This window comes from Emys orbicularis, chromosome 4, assembly GCF_028017835.1.
Source record: "Emys orbicularis isolate rEmyOrb1 chromosome 4, rEmyOrb1.hap1, whole genome shotgun sequence".
Lineage (NCBI taxonomy): Eukaryota > Metazoa > Chordata > Testudines > Emydidae > Emys > Emys orbicularis.
The window spans coordinates 144,795,211-144,801,408 of NC_088686.1; positions in this window are offsets into that span (position 1 = coordinate 144,795,211).

A 6,198-nucleotide genomic window follows, 5' to 3' on the forward strand; every position below is an offset into this window, starting at 1 on the left:
CTACCTTTAGGGGTGAAATGGAGTTCCAGCCCCATAGCCCATTCAGTCCTTGGCCACTGCTGGGATCGCCAGCTATGGGTTTTGTTGTGTAAGCATGTTGCTGTATGGTGAACTGTAACCCTTGCGGAAGCATACCAGAGATACTGGAATCAATAGCCCCAATTCATCCCTGCGCTTCTCAGCCATATATTCCTGGGATCTGACAGCTCTACTTCCCACACTACTGTTCCTGCAGAAACTTCCAACACAGCATGTGCATTAGGAATATTTCCAAGGCTATGGATGTGTGGCTGAAGTGCTACTGCACTAAATACTTATTCACGGTTTCTGAAACCATTTCTTGCACCCATAGGCGGGCAGACAAGCCAGGGGGCTGCTCTGACCCATGTTGGAGCTGAACCATGTGCAGTCAAACCCAGAATAGCTGAGGCACAAAAGTTGTATAAAGCACAGGGATGAATTAGGCCCCTCATGCTTATGGAGGCCAGCAGCAGGCATGCTGCCTCTAGGTCAGTGGTTTTCAACCTGTGGTTCATGTACTCCTGGGGCTCCGGACAATGTCTAAAGGGTCCGCAAAAGACAGACTGAAAACTAAGTCATCAGAATTCAACTATATATACAGACAATAGATTTCCAAAGGCGTCCGCACCTCCATTCGAAATTTTCAAAGGGGTCCGCAGCATAATTTGAAATTTGTTAGGGGTCTGCAAATGAAAAAAAGATTGAAAACTACTGCGCTAGGTGCTCAGGGTAAGCGCACACCTCTGCTAAGCCTGTGTTTCCCTCACCTTAAAAAGACTGCCCATGAGCTTGTTGACGTCATTAGGCCTATATGAACCAAAGTTCTTCCATGTTTAAACTCTGTCCTTCCATGTTTAACTCTAATCGGCCTCAAAAGCCAAGGACAGAAATTGGAATGTGTAAACAGCCAGATACCAATTACGACCTTGCTCATACCAGGTACCAAGCAATAATGATGAGGGTTGCATGTTTCTAGCTGGAGAAGGGGTAATAAACTAACGGTAAACAGAACCAAATAACTGTTTAGAGGAATGTTACTAACAAGCTAGATTTATAGCCCTAGAATGATTTAACGGCTTAAATGTATAAACATGCCTTTGGTAGAGAGGGGATGGGGGTGATGGGGGGGGTGGTAGAGAGGGGTGGGGGCTTAGTTGTAAAATGTATAAAGAAGAGAGAAACTGTTTTTTGCTGGTGTGCTTGATTTGAGACTTGCCTGTCTCCTTGCACCACTTTGAGATCTCAAATAAACTTTGATTGTTTCTCCACCCCAGTATGTTTATTGGCGCGAAGCACACCGGGCAACGAACCCCGCTGTTGCTGTCCTCGGGCTTCTGTGCCGGCAACAGTCTTGGCGTCCCTGGGTGGGCTCGAGGCTGAAATTTAGCCTTGCCCGGACCCCTCTCAGAGGTCGACGGACTGCGGCGATGACCGACGCCCAGCGCGCACCGGTGACTTCATCGGGGGCCTCGGCGGAGACGTGGTTTGGTCGACCCCGGAGGGTACAACGGTGCAACGCGCTCGATTAGTGGAGAAGCAGCTGCGGGCGACGGTGCAGAACCGGACCCTTGGATAAGGTAGGAACAGTCCAGTGGGGACTTTACCTGTTTTGACTTGGGGACACCCAGTGTCTCCCTAGAGTATGGGGCAGGGGCAGAGTACTGCAGGCAGGGCAAGGTGTACGCCCTTAGAATGCATTCTGGTGAACTGGAAAGTGTTTGGATCGGATCCATTGATTAAAAGTAAACTGAAAAGATTCTGTACAGTAGACTGGCCTCAATATCAGCTAGAGGACCAGGAAAGGTGGCCACCGGAGGGATCACTTAATTATAATACGATCCTTCAATTGCTTTTGTTTTGTCAGCGTAAGGGTAAATGGAATGAACATATGTATGCACAGTTGTTTATGTTGTTAAGAGATAGGTCAGATCTTTTGCAAAGGTGTAATTTGACTCCGACAGGTTCGGTAGTAACTACTGTTAGTCCCCAGAACCCTCCCCCGGTTGTGATGGCAGAGTCGGTGTCCCCTTCGGCTCCAACACCCCCACCATATAAAGACAGGGTGCCTCAGGTCACAGAGATTGCCCCCTCGGTGGGATTCTATCCATTGATTATTGAGACTCGGATAGCCCGTACTGGAACAGAAAATCGCCCAGCCACTACAATGCAGGTTTATACCCATGTGCCGTTTAACCCAGTGGACCTAGCAGCCTTTAAGGCACAGGCAGGGGAATTCTCTACGAATCCAAGCAAGTTTATCTCGGTCTTTGAAGGGTGTCTGGTTAGCCATAAGCCTGATTGGGATGACTGTCATATCCTTATGCGGACCCTGCTGTCTGAGGTGGAGCGTAATCAGGTTGTGTCTAAGGCACGGGAGGAGGCACAGCTTAGACATGAGGCAAACGCAGCAAATGTCCCTGTTGCTGCAGTCCAGGTCCCTACAGCAGACCCCCGGTGGAATCCCAATGTGCCGGCGGATTTCACCCTTGTATACAAGGAGCTCCTATTACATGGTCTCCGACACTCAGCTGTCCGACATAACAATTGGGCTAAGCCGTATGAGCTAGTACAGGAGCCAAAAGAGAGTCCGGTTGCTTTTCTGCAGCGTATTCGGGATACCATCAGGCAAACTACTAATGCCAATCCCGATGATCAGGCAACTGAGGCAATTATAAAGGGTATCTTTACCAGCCGTGATGCCCCTGATATTAAAAGGAAACTGCAGAAAAAGGAGGATTTGATGGGCATGACAATGGCACAGATTCTGGAAACTGCAAACAGGGCTTACAGCCTTAGGGAGGGAGAAAAGGAAAAGAGGCAAGTGAAAATGATGGTTGCAGCAGTACAGGCTGGTGGCAGGGGAAGATTTCAGGAAGGTGGAAGGGGCCGGGGAATGAGAGGACGTGGGCGTGGGCGCCCTGGCTTACAGGAAAGGCGTCTGGGTCGCAACCAGTGTGCCATATGCCGAAAGGAGGGACATTGGAAAAATGAGTGCCCCGAAAGGGAAGGTACCCCTATGATGGCAGCAGAGGATCAAGAATAGGGGTGTCAGGGGAGACGGACTATCCTGCCCCTGGAACCCCGAGTAAAAATGCGGGTGGGAGATTCGGACATAGACTTTTTAATAGACTCTGGAGCTGCACGAACTGTTGTAAACCAACCCCTTCAGCTGCCTGTGGCAGATTCCCTCACTGTGGTGGGAGCCACAGGGAAAGGAACTAAGTGCCCAGTATATGCCCCAGCGGAATGTGCTTTGGGGAACAGAACTCTATCTCACAGACTGGTTTACCTCCCCGATTGTCCAACGCCACTATTAGGACGGGATCTGCTTTGTTGCTTAGGTGCCACCCTGCATTTCACTCACGATGAAATAAGCCTCACCTTACCCCCAGAGAATGCCTGGATAATGACCCTTGCAATTGAGCCCTCAGCTATGCAAGCCCCAGAGTGGAGTCAGTGGGAGAAGCGGGTTTTTCCTCTGGTATGGGCATCAGGGATCCCAGGAAAGGCAGCCCATCATACTCCTATTACTGTTCAGCTCTTGCCAGGAAAAGGTCCAGTGCGAATCGAGCAGTATCCGATCAAAAGGGAAGCCAGAGAGGGACTGCAGGAGACTATAGACCAGTTCCTAAAGTGCGGGGTACTTCGAGAATGCCAGTCAGCTTGGAACACTCCCATCTTGCCTGTACAAAAGCCCAATGGCACATACCGGCTGGTCCAGGACCTGAGGGCAGTTAATGAGCGGGTTAAGACTCTACACCCCCTTGTTCCAAATCCGTATACATTGTTGGCCTCTATAGGGGGGCAGTACACCCATTTTTCAGTCCTGGATTTAAAGGATGCTTTCTTCACGATTCCGGTTGACCCCCAGTCTCAGGAGATTTTCTCCTCCGAGTGGGAGGACAAAAGGAGGGTTAGAAAGCAGCTTTGCTGGACAGTGCTGGCCCAGGGATTTAAAAATTCCCCCACCCTTTTCAGCCAGGCTCTGGCTAGAGACTTGGAGGAGTGGGACAACGAGGACAAAGTCCTCCTCCTGCAATATGTGGATGACTTGTTAATTGCTGCTGTGGGTCTAACCTCTTGCCTTAAAGCCACTGTGAGCCTCCTGAACTTTGTTGGACTCCGAGGATATCGAGTGGCACAGAGTAAGGCTCAGATTGCTTCCCCAGTGGATGGAATCTGACAACGGAACACACTTCACATCCCAAGTCGTTCAAAAGATATCGGATGCCCTACAGATCCCCTGGAAGCTTCACACGCCATGGCGACCGCAGGCCAGTGGGGTAGTGGAGCGTACAAATCAGACTCTTAAGCGGCACCTCTCAAAGGTTTGCCAAGAGGCTTCCCTTAAGTGGCCTGATGCTTTGCCCCTTGTTTTGCTCCGCATTCGCGCTCTCCCTAAGGGCAGGTTAGGGCTCAGTCCCTTCGAGATTATGTTTGGAAGGGCATGGCCTATGAATGGTACACCGGTTCTGGCAGGGGAGTGGGAAATGGGGTGTGGCTTCTTATCTCAGTACATGTGCTCTCTGTCTGCTGTTCTTTGTTTTCTCCACAGGTATACCAAAGATTTGCAGCCTCTCCCGCTGGATGCCCCGATCCACTCCTTGCAGCCAGGCGATGCCGTACTCGTTCGGACTTGGAAGGACGAGCCTCTCCAAGAGAAGTGGAAGGGACCCCACACCATCCTGCTGGTCTCCCATACAGCAGCAAAGGTTGAGGGACACAAGAACTGGATTCATCACTCTCGTCTGAAAGCAGTGCCTGCTCCTGAACGGTGGACCATTCGGTATGCAGAGAAGACTGCCAGCGACGATCTGGGACTTAAGCTGTTATTCAGATGACAATAGTGTCTGCTGGGAATGCCCTGTGATCTCTCTGGACAGTCACAGTGCACTCCCCGCGAGACCTCTGAGCGTTGGTTGTGTTTATTTTCACAGGGCCGGCCTAACCTGGTGGCCTGGTCCCTGTTGTTTTTAATCTGCTTGCTATTGGTAATTGTTATTTTGTGGGTATTTGGGGGAATTGTGATTGTTAGGCCCTAGGGTCACCTGCCCAATATGAGTTCAGGTCCAGGGTCTGCCACAGTGGTGCTCTTTGCCATAGGGACACTCCTCTTGTTAACTCCCGTTTCCCCCCAGGCACATGCGGGATGGAAAGGAATCCCTACTAACTTAGAGACAAACACATATGAGTCCCTGAAGGTTTGCTTTGCCCAAGAGTTTAACCTCTCTAACTGCTGGGTGTGCTCCCAAATCCCGCTGCAGGGTTACCCTGGAGGGTAGTTCCCCAGAATTGGTCAGATAACTGTTGGGGATGGTTCAGTAGGGGGAAAAATGCCTCGGGTACCCCCTTGTCACAGAACTGTACCATTGAGTCCCAGTATGCGTTAAGTGACGACCCCTGGAAGCCGCAGGCCAACTCAACGTATTTCCCTTCCCCTATTAGGTTGCGGCCAGTGGCCCCTGGTTTGGTGTGCTATCGACAGTTTAAGTCCAGCAATCACACCTGGTTTGCTGGGAATAGCACCTGTCAGTATTATTTATCCCCTGACAGTGACGCTTCCATCCCTGTCTATGTTAACGGCAAATCCGACTCTACCGCCCGGTTCGGATCGTTTAATGACAGACAAGTAAATAGGTGGAGTAGCGGTTATAATGGCTTGGTAGGGAATGGCCACTCCTTTTATATTTGCGGTACCTCTGCCTATAAGTGGCTACTGCATCGGTGGTATGGAAGCTGCTATCTAGGATATCTTGCCCCTCCCCTTCGTGTCCTCCCTAAACTGCCCCCTGGCCGCCCTAGGCAGCATAGATTTTTGTATGCCACCCCAGAGCCCATTACAGAAGGAGACAGATTGGGTATGATCTTTCTCCCATCCTATGGGGTGGGACGACTGGCTCAATTTTATCATAGGCTCTCTGTGTTTCTCACCAAGTATGCCAATGAGACCTTGGCCATAGAGAAAAGCCTTAACTCAGAGCTTTACTAGCTCCGGTTGCTGTCCCTGCAAAACAGACAGGCCTTAGATTATGTTTTAGCCTCCCAGGGCGGGGTGTGTGTCCTTATTGGGAGTGAATGTTGTACTTATGTCCCAGAAAACTTACAGGACATTAACAAGCACGTCCTGTCAGCCGAACAGGCTTTTGAGCAGTGGAAGGCTCAGGAAAGGGAACCCAC